Source organism: Macaca fascicularis, chromosome 6 (assembly GCF_037993035.2).
Source record: "Macaca fascicularis isolate 582-1 chromosome 6, T2T-MFA8v1.1".
NCBI classification, from domain to species: Eukaryota; Metazoa; Chordata; class Mammalia; order Primates; family Cercopithecidae; genus Macaca; species Macaca fascicularis.
Window position 1 is genome coordinate 58877132 of NC_088380.1, and position 27328 is coordinate 58904459.

The following is a 27328-nucleotide window of genomic DNA, read 5'->3' on the forward strand; positions in this document are numbered from 1 at the left end:
ATCGGCTTAAGGAGATTTTGGGCTGAGATGATGCGGTTTTCTAAATATACAATCATATCATCTGCAAACAGGAACAATTTGACTTCTTCTTTTCCTAACTGAATACCCTTGATTTCTTCCTCTTGCCTGATTGCCCTAGCCAGAACTTCCAACACTATGTTGAATAGGAGTGGTGAGAGAGGTCAGTCCTGTCTTGTGCCAGTTTTCAAAGGGAATGCTTCCAATTTTTGCCCATTCAGTATGATATTGGCTGTGGGTTTGTCATATATAGCTCTTATGATTTTGAGATACGTTCCATCAATACCGAATTTATTGAGAGTTTTTAGCATGAAGGGCTGTTGAATTTTGTCAAAGGCCTTTTCTGCATCTATTGAGATAATCATGTGGTTTTTGTCTTTTGTCTTTGGTTCTGTTTATATGCTGGATTATGTTTATTGATTTGCGTATGTTGAACCAGCCTTGCATCCCAGGGATGAAGCCCACTTGATCGTGGTGGATAAGCTTTTTGATGTGCTGCTGGATTCGGTTTGCCAGTATTTTATTGAGGATTTTTGCATCAATGTTCAACAGGGATATTGGTCTAAAATTCTCTTTTTTTGTTGTGTCTCTGCCAGGCTTTGGTATCAGGATGATGTTGGCCTCATAAAATGAGTTAGGGAGGATTCCCTCTTTTTCTATTGATTGGAATAGTTTCAGAAGGAATGGTACCAGCTCCTCCTTGTACCTCTGGTAGAATTCAGCTGTGAATCCGTCTGGTCCTGGACTTTTTTTGGTTGGTAGGCTATTAATTATTGCCTCAATTTCAGAGCCTGCTATTGGTCTATTCAGGGATTCAATTTCTTCCTGGTTTAGTCTTGGGAGAGTGTAAGTGTCCAGGAAATTATCCATTTCTTCTAGATTTTCTAGTTTATTTGCGTAGAAGTGTTTATAGTATTCTCTGATGGTAGTTTGTATTTCTGTGGGGTCGGTGGTGATATCCCGTTTATCATTTTTTATTGCGTCTATTTGATTCTTCTCTCTTTTCTTCTTTATTAGTCTTGCTAGCAGTCTATCAATATTGTTGATCTTTTCAAAAAACCAGCTCCTGGATTCATTGATTTTTTGGAGGGTTTTTTTGTATCTCTATCTTCTTCATTTCTGCTCTGATCTGTTATTTCTTGCCTTCTGCTAGCTTTTGAATGCATTTACTCTTGCTTCTCTAGTTCTTTTAATTATGATGTTAGAGTGTCAATGTTACATCTTTCCAGCTTTCTCTTGTGGGCATTTAGTGCTAAAAATTTCCCTCTACACACTGCTTTAAATGTGTCCCAGATTTTCTGGTATGTTGTATCTTTGTTCTCATTGTTTTCAAAGAACATCTTTACTTCTGCCTTCATTTCATTATGGACCCTACTAGTCATTCAGGAGCACATTGTTCAGTTTCCACATAGTTTAGAATTTTTGTATTTTCAGTAGAGATGGGGTTTCACCATGTTGGCCAGGATGAACTCTTGAACTCCTGACCTCAGGTGATCCGCGGCCCTCAGCTCCCCAAAGTGCTGAGATTACAAGCATGATCCACCACGCCCGACACAAGTAGCTGTCTTTAAAAAAACAATAACAAACAAATAAACTTCTCCCATGATGCTGATGCATGGCCAGGATTAAGACCTACAGTCCTAGACCCTCAATCCAGTTAAGTGGACCTGCTTATCATCCTGAGCTCATGACTAACTCCCTCCTACCTCCAAAGGTTTGCCCAAATTACTGCCCCTACCTGGATTACTTCCCCAGCTCCTCTCAGCCAGTCCGTGGCTTTTTCCTCTTTCAAAACTAACTCCCTTTAGGAATCTTCCCACTTTCCTCTGGTACTGGGACTTGCTCACCTAAGCAAATTCTTAATCCATGCATGATATGTGATGCTTAAAAATCAAAATTTATTTTTGAACAAAAATAACCAGCCTTCCTAGAGAACACTGAAGGCAGGGGAGTTATTACTGGCTAGAAGAGCACTTCCACAGTGTTCATATAATTAGGCCTCAGAAAAAAAATTCTGGAAGGACTTCTACAAAGGATATTACATATCAGAACGTTGGTTTGAACTCTTCTTGTTTAACTGATGTCAAAGATAGTTTATGAGCCATATTTGAAGGACCATGTTGTTAAAGCTGAAAAAATAAAACTCTACAATTCATTTTTATCAACACACCTTGCTCATCATCGTTTGCTCTAAATATCTATCAGAGCTTTCTAAATATTAAGCCCACCATTAAAGGATGATTTATTATTCTGGATAATATGAAGAAATTGTACCACATAATCTGAACAAAACTTCAAAAATATTTTGAGCAACAGCAACGTTATTGGAGTAAGTGTGTAGGCTTCCAAGCTGATTAGTTGGGTGGAAATGCTCATTTGAATAAACAAATTATGACACATTTTCATTGTAAAAAGTTGTCACTATCCAACACAGTATCTTAATAGTTTAATTACTGTTACTAATTTGAAGTCTGTTTGATTAGAGTGGTAGTTCTCAATGAGGGGACATTTGGCAATGTCTGGAAATATATTTGATTGTAACAACTTGGGAGAAGGGTGCTACTGGCATCAAGAAAGTAGAATGTAGAGGCTCAACATCCTATAATAGCAAAGACAGCTCCTCCCTCCCTTCAACAGAAAAATTGTCTGACCAACAATGTCAATAATGCCACTGTTGAAAACACTAGATTAGGGTTTCTATGGCTCTGTGACATGTTTTCTTGTACATTTTGGTCTGTCACTCTCTGTAGTAGGAATTTCTTCCTCCTCATACTACTCAGTGCAAACCTGTATAGATAAAAGCAATGAGAGAAATGCTACGTGACTAGTTAGCAAATTTTCTCTCTAATTGGAAATCCACATTAATCAGAAGTCATTGTCCCAAGAAGGCATGACAGACAATAGCATAATATCTTGACTGCAAATGTGGACTCTGGAGCCAACCTTCCTGGGTAGAAATCTCAGCTCTGCCATTTATTTACCAGCTCTGTAACTTGGGGCAATTAACTTACCTTCCTCATGCTCCAGTTTCTTCATCTGTAAAATGGGAACAATACTATCTCTTACATTGCTTTTATGAAGGCAAAATAAATTGTTGTGTGTTTGTTAAATAAAGTGCTCAGCAATCATTAGTTATTATTATTTAAATAAAAATCATTGCAAAGATTAAAATGCTACACACTTGCAGAGAGTGCAAAGTCAAGTAAACTCATGATTAGTATCAATAGGGCATCAAAGCAGTGGCCCTTTATCTTGGCTGGACATCAGAATCACCCAGGAAGCTTAGGAAGGGAATAAAACTTAATGTCCAGGCAACACTCTAGACCAATTAAATCAGAATTCCTAGAGATGGGACCCACGTATTAGTATTTCCTTAAAGCTCTCTACATGATTCCAATGTGTAGCTTAATTTGAAGATTACCACATTAAAGTTATATAAAAAGACTGTTTCTAAGTGAGATGATAAAAAGAGGGCCTATTAAGAAAAGAAACAAAGGCTTGTGAAAAAAAGTAAGAGGTGGAGAATAATCTTTGAGCTAATGAATAAATTTAGATTAATAGAGATACAGAGATAAGAATACAATAGTTCCTATTCTTTGAAGTATTTATAATCCCTTTGGAAGTATAATATATAAGGTGCAATGGGAACAGGAAGGAAGAAGCACTGAAATGTAGCCATGTGAGAACGTGACTGTAAAGCAATTTATATAGAGTTCAGTGAGAAAGAAAAAACTGTAGAAAGTTGGGGAGGTAAGAATATCCAACACCAAGAGTTTTCAACTGGAGATAGTCACCTAGGATAGAGTGACAAGATTTTCAAAATGAAAAAGCAATCCCACCAATCCCACTGACAGCTCAACAGCGTTCTGAGTAACCAAGGAAAATCTATTTATTGTTGATTTGTTTAATGTTAATTTCATAGATATTAAGTACCTTGTTTCCTCATCCCAGGAACCCTGACAAACCAGACACACAACCTTAAAAACTGATTGACTCTACTGGGTCCCATGTTTCACAACATTCTGCTGACACTGTGCAGAATTACAATCCCCAAGGAAATTCAACCACCAGTTTAAGAGCAGATCACCACGTAAATCTACTAATGAAAAGGAATGGATATTTTCTATTCTTACCCCCAGAATCAAATGTAGCAGATAATAATTCGTATCTCAAAGACTTTTTAACATTCAGGACCAAGCCAACTTTTAAGAGAGATAATACCAGAAATCCCTATTTTCAGAAACTTTCTTTTTTTTTTTTTTTTTTTTTTTTTTTTTGAGACACGGTCTTCTTCTGTCCCTTGGGCTAGAGTGCAGTGGCACAATCACCACCCACCGCAGCCTAGACCTCCCAGGTTCAGGTGATCCTCCCACCTCAGCCTCTTAAGTAGCTAGTACTACAGGTGCATGCCATCACTCTGGGCTAATTTTTTTTCTTGTCTTTTCTGTAGAAACGGGGTTGTACCATGTTGCCCAGGCTGGTCTCAAACTCCTGGGCTCAAGCTATCTGCCAGCCTCCCAAAGTGCCGGGATTAGAGGCATGAGCCACCGCACTTGGCCAGAAGCTTTTATCCTACTGACCTGGATGTTGGTCTCTGGAACACCAAAGTTTTGTTTTTGTTTTGTTTAATTTTGCCTACCACATTAACTTCAAAGTATGTGCAATCTTTACTTGGTAACCACTGAAAAAAAGTGACTCTAAATACTGGGAGAAGTTTTCATTTTGTACATTTGGCTCTCCAAAGGCCTGTTAAACAGATCAAAACCTATATATGGGAGGAAAGCTACCCCCACTCACTCAAACAAAGCATGAGCCTTGATATCTTGTTTTATTTTTCTTTGTGCATCCTATTACGGACCCATGTAATAATGCAAGACCACCACACAGGGTAAGGAGCATGAATTATAACAGCTGTGGTCTCAATGCAGGAACCACAGCACACTGTGAAATTCTCCATAGCTCTGGATCACAATTAGAGTAACACCTGTGCAAAACAGGTTTCTTCTGATCCCCTAAAAAGCCCTCTATTTTATGCAGGCCCAAATTGTGTTTGTTGTTCTTAAGCCAGTTCCCTGCCTTGGAATTTAGACAATCATTCAACTGCTTAATTTCATCCCTCTAAAGCAATCCAGAGAGTTCATGGGAGATATATCAATGAGTCAGTTCATCCCTGCCTCACCCAACCCTTCCCTATGTGACTCCCTGGGCAAGATAACTTTTACAGAGATGAAAAAGAATATCCTTTGTCTATGACACATAATGGCTTTTTATGAAGTCAAATCTTCCATTGCATTGACAGAGTAGGGGAAAGCTGGGCAAAGGGTATGATTCCTCCATTTCTGCAGGACCTATGCCACCAGTAAAAGAGAAACAATTGATGCCCCAAAGGAAATGGTTACCGAATTGAGGCAATCACTTACGCTAAAAAAAGTCTGTGATTTCTGCCTTAAAAGGGTCAGAACAATGTCATTCTTGGACACTACTGAAAACGTGATTAAGACAACTCTGCAGACATCCACAATAGGGACAGGAAATGTCAGACTCAAATTTTCAGGCTCAATTATTCATCTCATAAATAAATTTTGAAGATGGGTTTGTCTTATGAAAGTTGAGAAGTACAGTGTTTAGCAGTTATACAAACCCTAAGACTTGGCTCCTCAAAACCATTTCTGTTGGTTTTGGAATGTTGTCTGCATCCAAGTAGCTGACAAAGTTTTTTTATTATTATTATTAATAACACGAGACTTTAAGAAAGGTATGAGCTCTTTGAGTGAGAAAAGAGACTCTGGCTTTTTTCCATTTTTCCAGTCTTACTATGGACCAATGGCTGCTGATTTTCTACTTAAACTTTGCCCTTGTGTCTTTTCTACTAATGATAATACATTATTCAATCCAGGATAAATTCAGAATCAGGATGTTGGGTCCTTTAAGAAACCTTACAGAAACAAATGCACAAGGAAATTGGTTGAAATCTCAGTAGGTGATAATTATAACAATTGTTCTCTTAGCCTGGCCACTGAGAGGGCATCTACAGAACAACTTATTGCTGTTACACATCCATCATAAAGTATCAGAGCAAGCATGCATCCCCTTGAGTCTTTAAGGTTTCTAGTACTCTCATCGTTCTCATTGTTCGATATAGTCTAACACACTAAAATCTGTGAAGCCTTGTAAAAAACACCTGTAAGTCCTAGATCCTGCCCTCTAGGAGCTTACATTTGTAGACAGTAGACCACACTTACTTGTGCCATAAATGCACTTAAATTAAATGTTCAGTATGGGCTACACACCATGGGGTTTTCAGAAGTATGAAACATGTTTCATCCTCATGAGGCAATGGACTTGGAGAGACAAGGTATTTGCTAGAAAGGAGATCAACAAGGACTGGAAGCATCACAGAAAAGCTTAGGAGAAGGTGTGTCTTTAGCTAGGCCTTGAAAAATGGGTAAGATTTAGGTGGAAGGAAGACATTTGGACAAGAGGCTATGATAAACGAAAATGTAAAGACAGGAATGAGGATGGCAGTCATGTGGGACTCAAAGAGGATTTTCCCCCCTTCCTTTTTCCTTTGGTCTTATTAGATCCATCTGATGGGGACAAGGTCAGAATTATTTGAAAGGATTTTGCCTCATCTGCATGGACTTCCTATGGAAACAGAAAGACAAGAGAGCCTTTGAGTGAGGGAACAGTGATAGTTCAGTGGATTGGAAACGTCTGTGTCCAGAAGGAAAAAAAAAAAAGGAGTGAAAAGGGTTGTAATTTTAATACAGTGTGTAGAGTGCTGCCATGGAAACATACAGTCCTGGGGCCAGGAAGGTTCCCAGAAAGATATGACTCCCTTCTTTCACTCAGCTAGCTGACACACACACATACACACACACACACACATACACACACACACACACATCATATCATAGATCTGGTTAAACTTGGCTGCCAATTACACAGACTGTGAGGATGCAGAACACTCTGGGTGATGTTCAAGTTTCTCATCCTTCTGTCTGACCCCATACTCTCCTATCCATGTGCTCCTGTAATTCCACATTAAACCTCTTAATTGGCTTCCACCAAAATCCACTCATGCCCCAGCATTTCTTGAATTTATTACCTTGATTACAAATTTAGACAGTCATGAAGAGACATTGCATCTTAGAGCACATGACTTTCTGTCATCTGGGTGGATCCACTAGTACTAATCTCTCCTTCCTTCTCTCCAAGAAGTGAGCAAGTTCTCTGCTTGTCTAGCTCAAAAGAGCTCTATCCCTATCAGGTATTGTGTTCTACTTGGGCGAGGGGATGATTACAAGCCCAAACCTCAACATTATACAATACACCCATATAACAGATCTGCACATGTACCTCCTGAATCTAATTTTTTTAAAGACCTCTATTCATAATATTGAAAGCTCATTCTATACTCCAAGTACTTTCTCAAACAGGACATTTGCCCGTCTAAGTGAATTCTGGTGAATGCAATTTTCCCCATCTTGTTAAGAGGGAGTAGAGTGGTGGTTGCTGAGGGCTGGTGGGAGGGGGAAATGGGGAGGTAACAGTTAAAAGGTACAAAATTTCAGTTATATAAGATAACTAAGTTCTACAGATCTACTATACAGCATAGTGCCTATAGCTAATGACATTCTCTTACTGTATACTTAAATTTTGCTGAAAGGATAGATCTTATATATATATTTTTTTTCTTTTGAGATGGAGTTTCGCTGTGTTGCCCAGGCTGGAGTACAGTGGTGTGACCTCGGCTCACTGCAACCTCCGCCTCCCAGGTTCAAGTGATTCTCCTGCTTCAGCCTCCTGAGTAGCTGGGACTACAGGCGCATGCCACCATGCCTGGCAATTTTTTGTATTTTTAGTGAGATGGGGTTTCATCATGTTGGTCAGGATGGTCTCGATCTCTTGACCTCTTGATCCACCCGCCTCGGCCTCCCAAAGTGCTGAGATTACAAGCATAAGCCACCACGCCCGCTGGATAGATCTTATATTACATGTTCTTACCACAAACAAATTAATGATAATACTAATAAAGGGGGCAGGGGGAAACTTTGAGAGGTAATGAATATATTTATGGCCTTGATGATGGTATTGGTTTCACAGGGCTACACTTATCCCAAACTCATCAAGCTATATATATTAAATACATACAGCTTTTCATATGTCAGTCATATTGCAATCAAGTGTGGTTTTTTTTTTTTTTTTAACCTTCCCCTAAGTGAGGGAGAGAAGGGGAATATTATCAGTCTTTCACAGCTTTTACCAAGTTCTCCCTCCAAGGGAAAGGAAAGGAGAAGATACAGCACATTGACGACTCGGCATTCAGTTCCCTTTCACACCAGCCTTTCTCACTCCATGGCCTTGACATCCCTCTATCCTTCTCCTAACACCTTGGAGAAAGCCAGTCTCTAAAGATCCTATTAGAATCCTCATCCAGCTTTGCCTCTTCATTTACCTAACGGGTCTCTTCCACTCAGCTCAACCACAAAGGCCTTCTCTGGCAACGGAGGTCTCCAAAGAACCTAGAGGAAGAAAGTCCTGTGAATATACCACTATTGTTAATGGAGTTGGCAGCGCTAGGGCTTAAGGGAGCCCCAAGAATGGATGAACTCCCAACCAAAACCTTGTGCCACATTTTCTTCACCCTCAGAGTTAGAGGCCTCCCTGGATCTTCGAGTCCACCCAGTGAAGGGATATTGTTAAGTAGGCACCCTGCCCTTGGCAGCTCCTCTCCCTAGGGCCTCAACCACATACAAGAGAGGATTAGGTGTTTACGTGAGCATCATAGCTCACGGAGGTGGAGTAGTTTACCTCTCTGGCTTTTATCCCATTTCCTGACATTCATTTCTGGAAAAGTAAGGGGTTTTCCTGCCAGTAGGAGTTTGCCACAAAATGTCTTTTCTCTTTCTTAACAAAACCATACTTTCAAATCAAGATGTCCTGTGTATGTTCTTACATCTCATAAATTGCCTGAAGCTACCACGTGTCTTGTTTATGATTCAGCATATTACAAGCTTCTTTCTGAAGTAGCCAACATTAAACAGTGCTTTTTCCTGCAAAGGCTATCTTATCTATCTCAAAATGGTTTCCATAAATTTACTCTAAATACAAATGGAATTTCCAAAATTAGCAAGAGTTTTAGCAGATTCCACAAGCTCCTCCTCTCCCTGCACAATGCACTCTACAGTTTGGAAGTCATGGTAAGGCTGTACTCCTGGTTCAGTACAGTCTCTTAATTCAAATGATACTGGACAGAATCCCAAAATAAAACAGAGATGTCAAATGAGAACTTTGAAATCTGTTTAAATTTGGACAACTGCAAATTCTGTAGGACTGTGAAAGGCAGAGTTCTGCGATTCCTGCCAGGGCTCAGGAGTGGCTTCTTTGGGCTTCTGCCTTGCACTGCAACACATCCATCCAGGAAGGAAGCCAAGTCTGGTCACTGGTTTCTGCAAAAATCTATTCACACCCAAACATATTTTGAGTTTAGAACCTGTAGAAAGACTTGGAGAAAGTTTCATGGGTATATATTTCACACCCCCCTGTTCTCTATCTATATTCTTCTCTCCCTCCCTCTCTCTTTCTCTCTCTTTCCTTCTCTCTATCTCTGCAGAAACACTCTTCCTTTTGTCCTACATGGAACAATTCTGTGTGCAGTCAGAACCTCTGGCTGGGAGAAGAAAGTGAGTTCAATGTTTTGTGTGTGTGGTTTTTTTGTGTTTTGTTTTGTTTTGTTTTGTTTTTGAGATGGAATTTCCCTCTTGTTGCCCAGACTGGAGTACAATGGCACGATTTCAGCTCACCGCAACCTCCACCTCCCGGGTTCAAGCAATGTTCCTGCCTCAGTCTCCCAAGTATCTGGGATTACAGGCATGTGCCACCACGCCCGGCTAATTTTGTATTTTTAGTAGAGACAGGGTTTATCCATGTTGGTCAGATTGGTTTTGAACTCCCGACCTCAGGTTATCCACCCGCCTTCGCCTCCCAGAGTGCTGGGATAAAAGGCATGAGCCACCGCACCCAGCCCAAGTTCAGTGTTAAATCTGTGATATCAGAGATGACTGTGGGGCAATGAGCTTGGGATGTCCAACTACCAGTGGAGTATCAGTCGAAAATCACTTTCATTGTCAACTAAGATGAATTCTATACTCAGGCTGGAGGCAGTGGTGCAATCATGGCTCACTGCAGCCTCCACCTCCTGGGTTCAAGCAATTCTCCCACCTCTGCCTCTGAAGTAGCTGGGACTACCATGACACCACATCCAGCTAATTTTTTAAAAAATTTTTTGTAGAGATGAGGTGTCACTATGTTACCCCAGCTGGTCTCAAACTCCCAGGCTCAAGCTATCCTCCTGCCTCAGCCTCCCAAAGTGCTGGGATTACAGGCAGGAGCCACTGTGCCCAACCTCAAATCCCCTAATTCTTGTGTTCCAGCTCGCCGTGTGGGTTAAAATATGGTCTTATTTGTTTTCTTCAGCGATTTCCATATGTGCAGTTTTTATTTTATCCACTGGATTATAAATTCCTTAAAATTAGCAATAAGACTTTTTTCCTTTCATTTTTTCTATAATTTCTATTATCATAATGTGCTACATTCCATCAGTAAATGTTGTTAACTGAGTGGCCAACTAACTAGGGAGAAGTATTGTGGAATGTAATTTGTTGCAAGAATTCTAGAGTTGTAGATTGCAGAAATACTTAGAAAGGGGACAGCAGGCCTGGGTTCAGAGGAGAAAAACAAAAGTGAAAACATTAAGGAAGAAACTAAAAGAGAGGGAAAAAAATATGGAGGCAGAAAAAATGAGCCCTCTGAAGGGAAAACAAGGATATGTGTAAGATTAGTTGGGGCAAGCTGAGCCCCTCCAATGGAAGTATATGGAGAAAAGATTCCTGCTCCAAATATTTTCAGCTTGAACCAGCAAAGGGAAGCACATGATTGGTGACTGAACTTGAATTTATTAGGTTGAAACATATGACATTGCTAATATTCAGCTATTTTTTTACCTATGGAAACAACAATACCATATGATTCAGCCATAGGGAATTCAGTAGGTAATTTATAGAGGATGGTGGAAAATAACTGGAATACATGATTCCTTTTTTCTTTTTTTGTCTAGTAGTTTTAAGTTAATGAAAATACAGGGATACACTAAAATTATCACTAGAACATGACAAAAATCAACTGTTTGTACTTATTTCCTTACATCTTTAGTATTTATACATGTATATTCATATATACTTTATATTAACTGTATGCATAATTATGAAATCAAGTACATGATATGACAGTCCCTTTAATTATCAAGCCAAAGACTATTAGAAGGGTCAGGTAACTTGTTCTTTTTACTTTGTATACGAGTATTCCACAACATCTCCAAGGTCTATGGAGAGTAGAATGAAAAAGACGTCACAGTTGTTGTCATTTATCCCTAGCCAGGGAATGAAATGACAACCGAGTCCTGTGTCAGATCTTTTTCCTTCCCCTAAAATGAAAATGAAAGGGGTGGGAGTTGCTAGAATTAGGTGTTTGAAAACTAATAGATGGAATCTGTGATCAAATGGAAATGCAATTCTTATCAGAGGAAAATATTGCCCATGGAAGCATAGATGTTATTGTTCAACACAGCTCACTAACTGAATAGGATTCAGTGCCAGTGAGTATAAAGAATAATAATACTATAACTATATATATGGCTGGCTTGAGAATTTCTCCTTTGCAACTTTACTTGCTCCAAGAAATGACAAATTGAAGTTTAACAAATACAATAATTGTTGGTCTTTGTTTATTTCTTTTTAAGAGAAAAAGAAAGAACAGAAACTTCACAGTTGGGAAAAGAAAATACCTCATGGATGTGGGTTTTATTGCAAGCTATGCATCTGAGTTAAAGATGTTAATGCTGAATTCGCCCACCAAGATCAAAACTCCTACAAAACTCTTCCAGCTGCAGCATTTATGGCTCCAGGTTTTGTTTCAGAAAGTGAGGAATATGTTCCAGGATTATGATCTTATTTCTCTTTCTTGCCTGTTGTAAGCATAACCATAGTCTGCTCTTTTAATGCTATGAAAATGTTCAGTTGGCATTGTTTTTCCCACAACCATGGAAACACCTGCTTCTAAATTAATTTATAATCTATTTTACACCTATGGCTGCAAGCCATAGTCTAGTTTATTTTTTTAAGGAATTTTGGTAAAGCATATAAGAAAGTTTATAATGTCTGCTTCTTCTCTGTTTTGTTCCTCATGACATAATGTTGGCTTTTACACATTTCATTTTATGTCCAGCTTTTTAAGATGCTAATAATACCTAAAGATATGTGATATGTTGGAATATATGTAAAGTTTTTTTCTGAGTCTTTCAAAGCATATCCCAACACAGATATTGTACACCACACATACTTTTCTTGAATCTTGGGCCCAATTTCTCCTTTTATTTGGCCAGACTAAAGCATGCAGTAAAGTATCTTTCAAGTTATTTTAACAAAAAAAGAAATCTGAGTATGCCCACAACTTCACTAACTTCAAATATGAGTGATTCACTTCTGTAAAAATATGTATTTCCTGCTTAGATTTTATGTTAAGGTAAAGAGAAGTTTTTAATACATCCCAGATGATCCTATGAAAGAAGGATTATGAAAATCAACCTACCTACTGTTTCTTTGACTTTTCTTTGTTATGTGTATCAATTACAGGGACACAAAACTTCACAACTAAAACAACATTAAGGCTATTTTAAATATTATATTGAGTTTACTATTGAGTTCATATATGTTCACTTTTAAATATATTTTAAGAACATTATAAAAGCAATCAAAGAAAATAACAAAGAAACACAAACTAAATCAACTTCAGTAACAGAAATGCCTGGTCTTACAAAAAAATCTGTCAACTAAAATCAATGGTTCTTAAACATCTGTCATTGTCAGTTCAAGAATGCTGATACTATGTTACTAGGTATAGAAAAAGCAACAGTTAGGCCGGGCATGGTGGCTCACACCTGTAATCCCAGCACTTTGGGAGGCCAAGGTGGGTGGATCATGAGGTCAAGAGATTGAGACCATCCTGGCCAACATGGTGAAATCCCATCTCTACTAAAAATACAAAAATTAGCTGGGTGTGGTGACGCGTGCCTCTAATCCCAGCTACTGGGTAGGCTGAAGTAGGAGAATCACTTGAACGGGGTCCGGGGTGGGAGAGGGGGGTGCGGAGCTTTCAATGAGCTGAGAGCGCTCCATCGCACTCCACACTCCAGCCTGGGTGACAAGAACAAAACGCTGTCTCAAAAAAAAAAAAAAAAAAAAAAAAAGCAACAGTTAAAAATATTCAAGTTGAAAATTTTGTGAGTCCTGAACTTTAGAGAAAAAAAGAGCAGGACACAGAGTGGAAATGGAAGCACTTGTTTCCAATAGGAAAACATGAGCTTGCAAGTCAGGGCTAATACTACTCAACAATTCCAGAGTCCCAAGCTGAGGATGACTCATAATTCATGAGCATCAAGATGAAAGATGATCACTTGCTTCTTTCCATCACTGAAAGATGGGCTGTGTGATGTAAGGACAGAAGCAAATATTTTCAGCCTCTACCAGTTTCATGTGGCATTGTTTTAAGATAAGGAATTTGTATTGCAGTCACTGCCATTATTCATGATTGTTTCAATTCCCATGCAAGTTAATGAACAGAACAAAGAGGTAGTAAACTAACTTTCTAAAATTAGTGAGTTCAGAGTTTTTGACCAATATTAAATGTTTCTGCATTTTTTCTTGTTAAATTTCCATTCAATAGAATACACACTGATTTTACAAGAGGTCATTAATATATAACATTTTTGTAATGTGAGATGTAAGTCACAATCACTTTTTAAAGTCTCATGGAATTATGTTGCTGTCGTCATTGTTGTTCTTGTTGCATCACTGTTGTCTGTCATAGCAGTCTGCAAGTTCACACAAGAGTGTCAGTAGAGGGTACCTGTATAATTCATAGACTAAGACTCACAGTTCAATCCCTCTGAGCCCTACAGCATTCTTGCTTGATTTGCATATCTTAGTAATCTTTTAAAATTTAAAAAACCAGATTCTAATGCAGAGGAAACAGATAACAGATACGTAATCAGACTTGATTTTATAGGAAAGGATTAGTAACACTACCTTGTAAAAATGAGCATAAGTAATTGCCTAATTGGTAAGCCATGCACTTCCGATGATAATGTAAGTCAACTACCTATTTCCTTTTTGTTTCATCTATTATATTTACTTACAGGTTTTTTTGCTGTCTAAAGACTCTTCATAACATGCCACATTGATATTGTTCATGTTAGATTATAAAACCTCAAGACTGGGGCTATGGCATAAAGATACACAGTGTAAATACTTTACAGAGGGTGGGTGGATGGGTTAGTTGTGAAATAAATATTTCTACAAAATCTTCAGTACTCATAAGGCACTTACTGCTTGGGACACTATCATTTCAGTGGTTCATTTTAGTGTTAGAGAAAAGTAAATTTCACTTTGGCTATCCATTTCTGAGCAACAAAGTGGTTCATTGCCACTTTCCTGATATTTGCAGAAACTGTCATAAGACATTACCAGAGGAAGATTAAGACCGTGGGTACAGGAAAAGATTGATGACTTAGATCTTTTAGTTATCACCTACATAACAGAAGTGAAAACACTCATGAGGACTAAGTTCTTTTTCTTTCCTGCCTCTCTTTCTAAACCTGTTGGCATCATGAAGACTGTTCTTCCCTCTCTGGGTCTTCTTCCTTTTTCCAAAGAATTCTAGAAATGGACAATCTCCAAGGTTGAGTCTTCAGGCTTGCCTCAATCCGTGATGCTAGCCTCAATCACTACAGCTATGCTGGTGACTCCCAAGCGTATATTTCCATTCCTAACATCCCATAAGAATTATTGGCCTACACTTTCGAGAAAATAATATTACTAATGTGTCCAGACTCACATGTTTTTTGTCCATCTCTCTGACAACTATCTCCTTTACCAGCTCTCCTACTTTAATTATTTATCATTGTACCCTCTTCACCTACTCCCCAACTCATTATTCCCTTTCTCTGTTTAATTTTCTTCAAATAATTCATCAACAGCTAATATGCTAGATATTTTCCTTATTTACATTTTTATTATCTGTTTCACTTGAATATAAGCTCCATAAGGTTGGGGAGCTTTTGATAACTTTATTCTCTGTATCCCAGTACCAAAAATATAGCAGGTACTCAATAAATATTTGTGGAATAAATGAAAATATAAGTGGATAAATGAAAGGGTAAGCCATAATGCTCCAAAACTTCCAGACCAGAAAAATTAGAATTATATTTGATTCTGGTCCCACATCTGCCATCTACATCTAATCAGTTATAAAATCCTATGATTCATCCTTTCAACATTTTCTCCCAACTAAGTCCAAATCCCAAAATGCCTCCTATGTGGATTTTTTAAAAGCCTCAGGCCAAGCATGGTGGCTCAGGCCTGTAATCCCAGCACTTTGGTAGGCCAAGGTGGGAGGATCACTTGAGGCCAGAAGTTCAAGGCCAGCCCCAGTAACATAAAGAGACTCCATCTCTACAAATAATAATAATAATAATAATTTAATTAGCTGGATGTGGTGGCATGTGCCTGTAGTCCAAGTTATTCTGAAGGCTGAGGCGGGGAGGATCGCTTGAACCCAGGAGTTTGAGGCTGCCGTGAGCTATGATCACACCACTGCACTCCAGTTTGGGTGACAGAGTGAGAGATCCTTGTCTCAAAAAAAAAAAAAAAAAAAAAGTGTCTCCAAGTTCCCTCCATTTCAATTACTTTCTTTCTTCAGATAATCTTTCTTAATCCCTGGTTCTCATCACTCTCAGAATCTAAAACAAAATCCTCTATAGCCTGCATAACCTGACCTCTAATACATACTAACTTTACTGATGGATTCTAATTCCCAATTACTATTTATCATTCCACTTTCTCTTTCACTTAGGCTGAACTGACTATTCCCCTTACATGCAATGCTCATTCCTACCTTGATGCCTTTACTTGGGATACTTCTACTACCTAATGTCCATTTTTCTCCTCATCTTATTCAAATCCTATATATTTTTTGTTACATCTAATTCCCAGCTATGTCCCATTGAGCTCTTTAAAACCTTCACCAACAACCACAGCCCATATTGATTCCAGTTTTGTCTGGCCTCTGGAAACTCATATTGTCAGAACTTCATAATCCATCACTCCATTGATCATTGGTTTCATGGCTTCACTTTGGCTCTTTAATACAATGGCAACACAAATACAGCTGAACTATTCTCATGACCAGTCTAAGATCAGTGCTGAATTCAACAGAAACATAAGTCCAAAACCCAAAGATACTCTTGAAAATATCTTAAATTTTTACTGACATTTTTTCAAAGAGACACAGCAAATATCCTAAAGTTCCTCCTTTTCCATCATTATCTCTGAAGTCTTCATAACAGCTACTCAATAATCATTCTTTTCTCACTTATATTTTCCATCTTTAAAACTCTAGTCCATACTGCAGTTTATTCCTTTCATTATCCTCTAACCTCTTGTAAGAGAATAATAATAATTATTATTATTATTCTAAAGATTGCTTTCTGTCCTGTTTTTTCTATACCAATTTAGACTTTGGGGGCTCTTTCCAATAGTAGACATAGACATTAACCAAAACAAAATCCTACTTTCTGGAACCGTTGAAGTAAAAATGACTCTTTCTCCTGAAGAAATAGAGAAAGAGGAAAAGCTATCAGTTTTTTACAGGCGTTTTATTCCTGTCATACTTCCCTTCTAGCTAAACCTTGGTGGATCTCTGAAAAGGACATACTGCTTTGTCCCCTGAGGCATTTCCCATTGGATGCCAAGCCTTTCCAATCTTTATTCTTCTTCTATGGAGTTGGAGGATTTATTTTAACAACAAACTTAATTGTGAGGTGGTCTGAGCCAGACAGTGACCTCTCTAGCCTGAAACTCCAGCTATGCACCCTCCACCCCCAGCATAACAGTGATTTCTATGCCTCCATCTTTCACTCCCGTGGAGAAGCACATTAGATAAGTGCCTTGCCCAGGCCAGCCCTTCCCTCCAGATGTTTTGTCCTCTGCCAGAGAAAGATCATCTAGTCACCAAGTTGTTTTTCTCACAGTTCCATGACACTGTGGCATCATCTGTGGGCCAAATGGGCTGCCATGTGACAGTGAAGCAGCCTCAGGGGCATAGAATATTGAACAGCTCAACCCCTGGGGAAATCCACAGGCAGAAACATTATAGCAGGAGACCAGTGGGGCCAAAAAAATGGTAGACACCAATGTGACAAATGGAAGGGCAGTGGCAAATGCAAAGACAGCTCTTTCCATGAGTACACGGAGGACACTCCCAGACATTTTCCATAATCGTTGAGGGGAGCTTTGGAAGAGCTAAGGTCTGTCAATAGAGACAGTGTAAGTACAGAACTAGGAACACAATTATACTGTTTAAGTGATTCCAAGTTTACTCCTTGGCTTTCCAGCTGGGAAAACAAGGGTTTCATGGAAAATAAAGGCCACATCTACCTCAAAGTGCTATTGTAAAATGTGCATCATAATATGTGGAAAGTGTAAACATAAGGACCAGCACATAGTAGGAGCATGGTTAATGGTTCTCTTTCTACTCCTCTGCCCAGCTGCCCTCTCCCCCAACCCAAGAGTAGCCTCCATATCTCCCAAGGATTTATTCATTCAAAAAATATTCATCAGGCATTTACTAGGCATTGGAATACAGTGGTGAACGGGACAAAAATAATTATACCTTGCTGGAGAGTAGGGCACAGAGCAGGTGCTTAATAAATATTTGTGAATTGACAAGACCAATCCCTAGTAGTCCCATCTCAGACAACTCTTTACTGGATTCCTCATACCCCAGAGAGCTCTAACCAGGATTTGCTGTCACAGGAAGTGGTTCATGTTGACTTTATGCTTAAGGATAACCAAGAGATGGAAATATAAACAGGTGTCCTGGGGAAAAGGAGATGACTGAGAGACCTAGCTTGCAAATAAATTGCTAAAATGTCTATCTCCATCAATAGAAAGAAAATCTGGAAATTCCAGGCGGGAAAATATCAACATTTACCATACCAAACCATGCCAAAGTCCATCATAAATCAAAGTAAGAAAGAATCAAATGAAAATTGTTATTGCTGAATTTTGTCATAAGTGAGCATATATCATTCAAGTTATACAAGTTAATTTTTTATTGTAGTTGATAATAAGCATTAAAAGGAGTCAGATTACAATTGAATTTCATTTAAACAAAGGACATTGAATAAAATGAACTCTATATTTAAAATAGGTCAAAACTTTTAAATATATCAACAAATTACTATTATAAATTATCATTTCTTAAGATTTTAAAAATATTTGCCACAAAAGGGTCCATGATATTAACCACATATTCTGGGTTCTCACATTCCAAGAAAACATCTTCCCAGTCAACAACCATTTATTGAGTACCTGCTTACCACTTAGCAGGCATCCATCCACTCTCTAGAGAGATGATAATGACTAAGACAAACTATCGTGTCATGTGGAGTCTACAGAATAGTGTAGAAAAAAATAAAGAAATATAAAATGTGATGACCAGGAGTGAAAAAATGAAAGAACAGCAAACTCTTTCTGTGGAAGGGGAGGTGATCAGACAAAGTATTCCAAGAAAAATAGTTCTTAAATTAAGTCTTGAAAAATAAATAGTTTGTCAGGCAGATGTGGGTAAAGGTGAGGAATAGAAGGGGCACCCCAGTCACTGCAAAGAAATACAAAAGCATATATCTATGATGTACAATAAGAAAGAAAAAAGAAATATGAGAAGGTGACAGGTTCCAGGAACTACACATAGTAGCTATGTATGTTTGTCACAAAGGGTGAATCTATCATTAGACAATATTTTCAGTAAGGGACAATAAAATACTACCTTATTCGACCATCACATTTCCAGTAGAATCCCTGGCACATAGTAGGTGTTTAATAAATATTTATTAAAGGAATATTCCCAAAGAGTAGACAGGTCCCAAATTGTGAAGGGTTCTATAAGTTGTGCTAAAACTTGAACCTCTGTAGGGCATCCTGAAGAATTTTAAGGCAAGAGTGACATGACTAGGTTTGGGTTTTAGAAAGTTTCTATCTTTGTGCCCACAGCTCTGCAGAAGATGGACTGGAGAACAGAAAGAAAGCAGAAAGAACAGTTCAGAAATAACTGTAAGAGATGATGAGACCCAGACCAAGCACAGCCAAAGGTTGAGAAGAAGGAATGGTTGGGAAAACCATTTGGGAAGTAAAACTGATAGTACCACATGACTGCTTAGATATAGGGGAGTGAAACAAAAAGGGTGACTTAGAACAGCTTCCAAATGTCTGACACTCATCACCAGGAAAATGCACTATTCGACAACATGAAGAATATGAACAAGTATCTTCTATGAAACTCTTTATTAAAAATACATTCACATGTATATGCAGTAAAAACTCTGGACCAGTTATGAAGACACATGTTGGAAAAATTGGGATTGTTTCATGATTTATTTATTCACTCAAAGAATATTTAACAAGCTCCTGCTCTGGTCATCAGGGAAATAATTGTGTGGAAAAAAACAAATTCAGGGTTTTCCCCAATAGAACTTACAGCTTTACGTAGGAGATAGGCTATTAATTATATTACAGATAGATAGGGAATGAACTAGGTGAGGCTTTAAAAGCAATGTTAAGGAGGTTCTCTTTATCTTAAGAGCTATAAATGGCGATGGAAAGGTTTTAAGAAGTTTGGTGGGGAAATGACCAGAGTATTTGCGTTTGAAAAAGATCGCTCTGGCTATGTGCCATGGAAAGATTACACCAGAAGATCCACTTAGGGAAGCTCCCACAAAATCTATGCCAGAGGCAACTGGACTTTAAATTTCAAAGAGCAGGGCTCACCAGTTTAACCATCTTGATTGCTTATAACCAGCCTTCATTCTTATTGGTCAGTGTTTGTGCCATACCAGTTATCAAATATTTTCACTATAAACCCACTGCTAGGGAGGCAACAGCAGAAAGTGTTGGATTTTAAAAGTGTCTAGGAGGTAGAATTGATACCCTTTTAGGATACCAACAGGCTTTACCAGTGGTCACCAGCTTTCTCTGGCTGTTGGTCTATGAGGCTTAGGGGTAGTGAGGGAACAGAAGGGAGAAGCAAAAGCCCACCCATTTGACGGCAGTAAAAGGCCAACCCCTTTCTTATTTCTATTCCCCCACACCCCCCCCCCCACCGCCGCCAACTGGCACTTGTCCACCTACACCTACAGGAATAGCATCACTTAGCCTTTTGCTTTACAAATGAGGAAAATCAGGCATTAGAAAGTAAGTAACATTCCCAGACTAGTTCCAGTCAATCATGAAACAAATTGTCAGATGTTTGTTTCCCCACGTAGGAAGACCAAAGACTTGTTCAATGATGCACTTAACACACGTTACTCTTTGGCCAACATGACCAGAAACAAACAGACCATCCTGTGCACACCTGATGCTGCTTCTTTCTGACTTGTGTTCCTTATGACATTCACAGTAGCCAAAGCAAGCAGAGCAAACAAAACTCACCGATTTGTTTCTTATTGCCACTCGGCTTAGATAAAAGACTCAGTTGATGGGGGATAATTAAGCCTTTGTTCCAAATGAGCTTACAGGATTATCTCTAGGTTTTAGTTCTCCATGCCATTTTTGTCGCCAGGTGCCACATGCAATCCTTTGTTGGCTAGAAGCAGATTTGGCAAGCAGAAAAATTGTAAAGTATAACTAAGGCAAAACTTAATAACCCATCAATATATTTGCATTAAGCAGCTGCTTTTTGGAAATTATCATGCTACCTTCAATAGAGGGTGTAAGTTTCTGTGCCCTCAAGAAGCATACAATCTTGATAATAAAAAAGACACAACTACTAAGCAGTATGTGATCTGCATCAAATGAAGCACACACAGTAAGTCTTTGGGAGTCTTGATAATATGTGGAGTTTAGTGAATGGCCGGAACACAGGGATAGAGCTGCCAGTGATGGCCAAGTTGTAAAAGGAAAATTTAAGGGAAACATAGTCTAAGAATGAACAAACTGAATCTGGAAGAGCAGAAAAGAAAGGATGGGCCTTCTGGCTTTTGGAGGGCTTTAGGGATTTGGGGAGAAGTTGAGGGTTTTGCTTTTTGTTTGGTTGGTTGGCTTTCAGATATATTTTTATCTACTTAACTAAAATGTTCAGGGAGGAGTAAGAGATAGAAAAGAAGAGTCTATATTTTCTTTTTTTTTTTTTTTTTTTGAGACGGAGTCTCGCTCTGTCTCCCGGGCTGGAGTTGCAGTGGCCGGATCTCAGCTCACTGCAAGCTCCGCCTCCCGGGTTCACGCCATTCTCCTGCCTCAGCCTCCCGAGTAGCTGGGACTACAGGCCCCGCCACCTCGCCCGGCTAGGTTTTTTTTTTGTATTTTTTAGTAGAGACGGGGTTTCACCATGTTCACCAGGTTGGTCTCGATCTCCTGACCTCGTGATCCACCCGTCTCGGACTCCCAAAGTGCTGGGATTACAGGCTTGAGCCACCGCGCCCGGCCGAGTCTATATTTTCTACTCTGGCAAATCTTTTAGAATTTTAGGAAATATTTTTCTAATTATATCACAGACTTCTAGTTAATCTTTACCCCTTCCTAAAACTCCTAAAGGCTATCAGTGGTTCTCAACAGTAACCTTTAATAGAGAGAGTGGAGACAGAGTAGGACATAGCAGAATTTCATGGAAAATGCTCCCCTGTATGGCACTACTTTGAGAATCCTGGGATCAAAACATATGTGAGAGATTGTGGTCCATAGGGTGATCAGTCAGAGATTCCGAAGTATAAAATGTTTATGTCCATGCTGTAGTTTGAAAGTTCACAAGGGAACGAAGAGTAAACTGTACCAGAAGCTCATTCCTGAGGGTCTCAGAGATTAATTAGCCAGGGGCATTATTGTCTACATGCTCTCCAATCTAGAGAATTCTTGTGCAACACCAAATAACAGAAATTGCTAGCAATGAGAAGCATATCAAGGGCTAGAGAATTGTGTTGGCACCAGAGATAAGACAGCAAAATCCTATAACATGCTGGAGGCTCCATGGCCTCACTGAGTAGGACTTTACCTAGGACATTGTGAGCTGTTCCAATTGGGACTCCAAGGCTTCAACTCAACAAAATGGCACTGAGCGAACCTTGTACCCTTCAGCAAGAAAATTCCCCTGGAAATGGCTTGTGCTTAAAGAGAGAACCACTTCAAAACTCTGGTCCTAAGAGGCCTGGTCCTAAGAGAAACCCCTGCCTGTGAGCAGACAGTAGATACCATATGCCTGTGGATTACAGCTCTTCTTCCTTCGCACAAACCCCCTTACTCTTGGGTCATATGGTTGGGGACACATACTCTGGCTTCTCACTGCTCTTGGACCCACAAACTCAAGAATATCTACATAAATACAAAGAGAAGGGGAGAAGCATTGTGGGCTATAGTAGTATGAAAAGCTTTCATACAAAAATGTATGAATAATAACAGCTACCATGTATTGAGTATCTATTGTTACAGGTGCTATGCTTGGCTTATGTCTGTATTATCTAATTACCTTCTTACAACAACTCTAAAACAGAATCATTGTTCTCAGAGCTACCAATAAGCAGCAAAGAGAGGCCTTGAATTCTAGTCTGAGTCTGAAAACATCCTCTTTCTACTAAGCTATGCTTCAATTCAGGGGAGCAACTGAAGCACTTAGTATGATTTGATACAGAAAATAATGGGAAGAAAAGAGAAGGAAATTGCAAAGGTGATCCAGTCAAAAAGCACAAGGCAAGTCTAGATGAAGAGAAATGATAGAAGAAGTGAGGCTACTAAGTTAACTGGCAGTTTTTGAGCATCCACAAAAAAGAGACTAGGATAGTCGGTGACCACGTGAATGGATTGATAGGCTTTAGGGAGATAAGGAAGAATGGGGAACACAATCAAGGGAGATACTACCACAAAGAGAAGTTGGTGAGTGTCCCGGGGCTGGGTTCCAACATGACAGGCATACTTGGCTTGACAAACCGGAAAGTGCCTGAAAGAAGAAAGCCTGGATGGAGATGAAAGGAAAGAGACAGACACACCCACCTGCTGGAAAACAGAAATGGACCTACAGCAACAGCAGCTGATACCCCGCATTTTCAAACGGCCTGAGCTCTAACACAAAGGAGTGACAGATTGTCAGCAACTGTTTTCAAAAGAAAGACTATGATCACAAGACCCAGGACATATCTGGATCTAAACCACATGTCACTGGGGCCAGAACAAATGAAAAGCCTCTAGGGACTCAGTTAAGTTAAGGGAGTTTATCTCTGAGAATTCTTTGTCTTTCATACATTTTTGTGGTCTAGCACTGCCATTTCCAAAGGAAGAGTTTGCAGTTTCCTATTTTTGTGATGAGGGAAATGAATCATAGAGCCACCATCCAGAAGAACACTAACTCTTCTAGGGACTGGCCCTGAACAGAATAATGAAGGAGCCAAACCTCGAATTTGATATCTCCAGCTTACCTCGTCTCTACCTTTCGCTTTCACCTTGAAATACTCTTACCTCCCTCCTTTGGTGCCTCCTCTGTATTCTAAATAATTTCATTCTCAGATGGCTGTCAATTTATCATTTCAGTGATTCTAGAACTTCACTGGGTATAAGAATCACTCTGGCTCACTTCCCAACGGGAGATTCTAGGGGTATCTGGGTTAGGGCCCCTACATCAGTGTTTTTAACAGAACTTCCAAATGATTCTGATAGAGATGATTCACAGATGGAGAAACTGCACCAGGGAGTTTGTTGATGACTAAACTATTTGTTGATAATGGCTCAGGTTGTAACAAAGAACTCTTGATGGAAAGTATGTAACGCTGAAGGTATCTACCTCAATGGTGGAATGTTGACCACTGAAGGATGTTTGAAATGCAGAAGATTATTTCTGGTGCTCTCTCATTCAACGTCATTTATCCTAAAAGAAGAAAATAAGTCTTTCTGTGTCGCAAACAAAAACATTTTGCATCATTCCATTGATTTTACAGCTTTAAATGCAACGAATGTAGTCATTAAAAATCATGTTTTTGATATATATTTAATCACAGAGAAAGCTGTTTACAGCGTGTTGCAGAGTGAAAGTAAAATTACAAAACCATTTTTTAAAAATCATTCATCCTATAAACAAATAGGGCTCAAATCAAACTCAGTAAGAGACACCTACTCATCAGTTCATAACGCTGACCCTCAGAGCTTCCGTCCCAGCCCTTACCTGCAGCTCTCATGGTGCGAAGACATCTTTCTGCCTTGACTGCCAAGATAAATCCACAGCATCATCTGAATATTTCCGAACTATCCAAAAAATTATACAGAAAACAAAATTTATTTAGTTTAAATGTAAAGAGGTTGCCATTTTTCTCAACGTCACAGTCAAAACCAAACATCAAAACCACAGTCAGTGATCATACTTCTTATTTTTCATAGGTTTAATTATAGTGCCTATGCTTTTTCTTTTTACTTTATTAATTTTACTTTGAGTTATGGCATTTCTTTTTTGTGTTTGTGTGTGTGCTTGTTTGTTTGTTTGTTTGTTTTGAGACTGAGTCTCCCTCTGTTGCCCAGTCTGGAGTGCAGTGATGCAATCTTGGCTCACTGCAATCTCTGCTTTCTGGGTTCCAGCGATTCTCCTGCCTCAGCCCCTTGAGTAGCTGGGATTATAGGTGTGCCCCACCATACCTGGCTAATTTTTGTATTTCTGGTAGAGATATGGTTTCACCATGTTGGCCAGGTTGGTCTCAAACTCCTGACCTCAAGTGATCTGTCCTCCTCGACTTCCCAAAGTGCTGGAATTATAGGCATGAGCCACCATGCCCTGCTAAGTTATGACATTTCTTACACATTTATAACTATGTTGAAAACACAGCTCTTAATAATATGAGCTGACATTCAAAAGGAAAGTAAAATGATAAACTGAATTCTATAGGTCACTTTTGACCTTGAGTTTATCCACTTTAAATTGTCATTGCCATTTCCATCACTGCTTCAGAGAAATTTGAAAAACAATATAATTTTCATGCAACCCTTGATCCTACGACAGGTCTTTCCTGAAAAGCCCCCAAGGCCTAAAGTTTAATAAGCGTCATTAGAAGGCAGTTTTCCAGGTTCTTGCAATCTTAGAATTAATCTGGGAGCCGACTTCTCATGGGTTAATCTTCCTTTTTCAAACATATCCCATTATTTGGGGGAAGAAGAGGCTGGTAGGGAGGAGGTCATAATTCCAAAGGGTGTTTTTGAAACGGCCTTTGCAAAATTATGACTGAGACAGTGAAAGAGATCTAACTTAATCGACTCCATCTTGCTTCTAACCTCCAAGCCATCCTTATTCATTCTTGGGCATAGACTGAACTAACATTGGGAGAAACTTAGCTTATAGTTTATAGTTTAAAACAAAGACAATAACAGCCAAAGCAGACCTTCTTCTTGCCTAGGGACTAGATTGCCTTTGTAGGACTAACATTAGCCACGAGTTAGAAATTATGGCTTACGAGTCATGCAGCTGGAGGCTTCAAGATTTTGACCCTCCCTAAACTGCTTCTAACATCAGTATTTGAGATATTTTGCAGACCCAGCACTTGATGGATCAGCTAGCACCACCCAGATCGATAAACTGGCTCATCTGATCTTGTGCACCCCTCACCTCCCACCTCCCACCAGGAACTGACTCTGCAAGAAGACAGCTTCAACTCCCTATGATTTCACCCCTGACCAATCAGCACTCCCAGCTCACTGGCTTCCCCCACCCACCAAGTTGTCCTTAAAAACTCTGTTCCTTAAATGCCTGGGGAGACTGATTTGAGTAATAATGAAACTTTGGTCTCCTGCACAGCTGGTTCTGTGTGAATTACTCTTTCTCTATTGCAGTTCCCTTGTCTTGATAAATTGGCTCTGTCTACACAGCAGGCAAGGTGAATCCCTTGGGTGGTTACAGTCCTACCTGATGCTGACATAAGTACCGTGTTCCAAATTTGAAAATTCTGGTTACTTTCTAAAAACTTCTAAATATTAAGTATATAATGTATGTGTCACATTATCTCCTGAAGCAGAATGCACTTTAAAAATATGTTACTACTTTCTAAATCCAATCATGAATTATTTAATTTGTGCACCATGTGAAGACAATTAATACAAAGTAAAGCTGCTGGTTGTCATTTTTAAATAATTTCTTAGTAGAATTCATTTTCAATAAATAAACTTGATATTCTAAGAGTTACTCTTTACTTTTTAGAAAAGTGGTAAACATTAACAGAACATACTCCTAGAACTTTCTGAGAATGAATTTTTTTTCTTTCACAAATTCAGAGAATTGGAGTTCTCTGTGGAGATGCTGATGAGAAGAGCAAAGGACAAAGACTGTCTGGAATTTCTCTGTTCCTTATTTTTACAGACTCCAGAGGATCTGAACAAGCACAAGTGTTTTAAAGATGCTAGGATTATGGTAACAGTGTTTGCATTTGATAAGGGAAACCCTGTACAGCCTCCAGTTGCCTACAGTATTACCAAGAAATCTTTAACATCTCTTTGAATTGAATCAGGCTTCATTCATTTATTCATCAAAATTTTATTCATTACTCTCTGTGTGCCAGAATGGTGTAAAAGAATCAACAATGCATTAGTCAAACAAAATTCACCTCATCCTCATCTCCAGTTGGTTGGGAAAGAGTTTGAGAATGTGACCAAACTAATTCTCAGACTAAGCGTAAATAGATTGAAAAACATATTTTTAAAATGTTTTGTCCTCTTGGAAGTAAAATGAATTTCTACAAACTATAACTTTGGTCATTGAATGTTTATTAAACCAAGACCCAAAAATTCTTGTCTTCAAGCCGTTCACTCTAGGACAAAATCTTGGAGAAGTTATAAAAATGAATTGGGATAGAGATTTTAACATACTTGAAAAGAAGTATAATGCATCATATAATCATGTCTTCCAGTTCTCAAGCCCTAGCTCAAACTTCATCTGGTTGTTGAAATCTTTCACAAATTTCACTAAACTCCTACAAGCCATAAATAATCTTTACCTTTGGGGTTTTAGAGCACTTACCATATGCAGCCTGATGTCACGAGTTCAAGTGTTTTCCTTTAATGAGTACCCAACACATTAGAAATAGTGCGGTGCTTAAGAGTGGGGGTTCCGGCCCAGATTTCTGAAGCTGACTCCCATGTCTATGTCGCTATAGTCTCTCTGTTACTCAGTTTTCTCATCTGTAAAA

The 27328-nt window shown here is 39.0% G+C and overlaps 1 long non-coding RNA gene across 1 annotated transcript; it reads right to left on the bottom strand.

Annotated features, from left to right (window-relative positions):
* Nucleotides 1-1239: 1239 nt before the first annotated feature.
* LOC107129958 (uncharacterized) lies at nt 1240-27328 on the bottom strand. Its single transcript, XR_001491342.3, has 4 exons — nt 27160-27328; nt 24331-24410; nt 23953-24036; nt 1240-1583 (listed from the first exon to the last, which is right to left on the bottom strand). It is a non-coding gene; the product is annotated as an uncharacterized lncRNA (long non-coding RNA).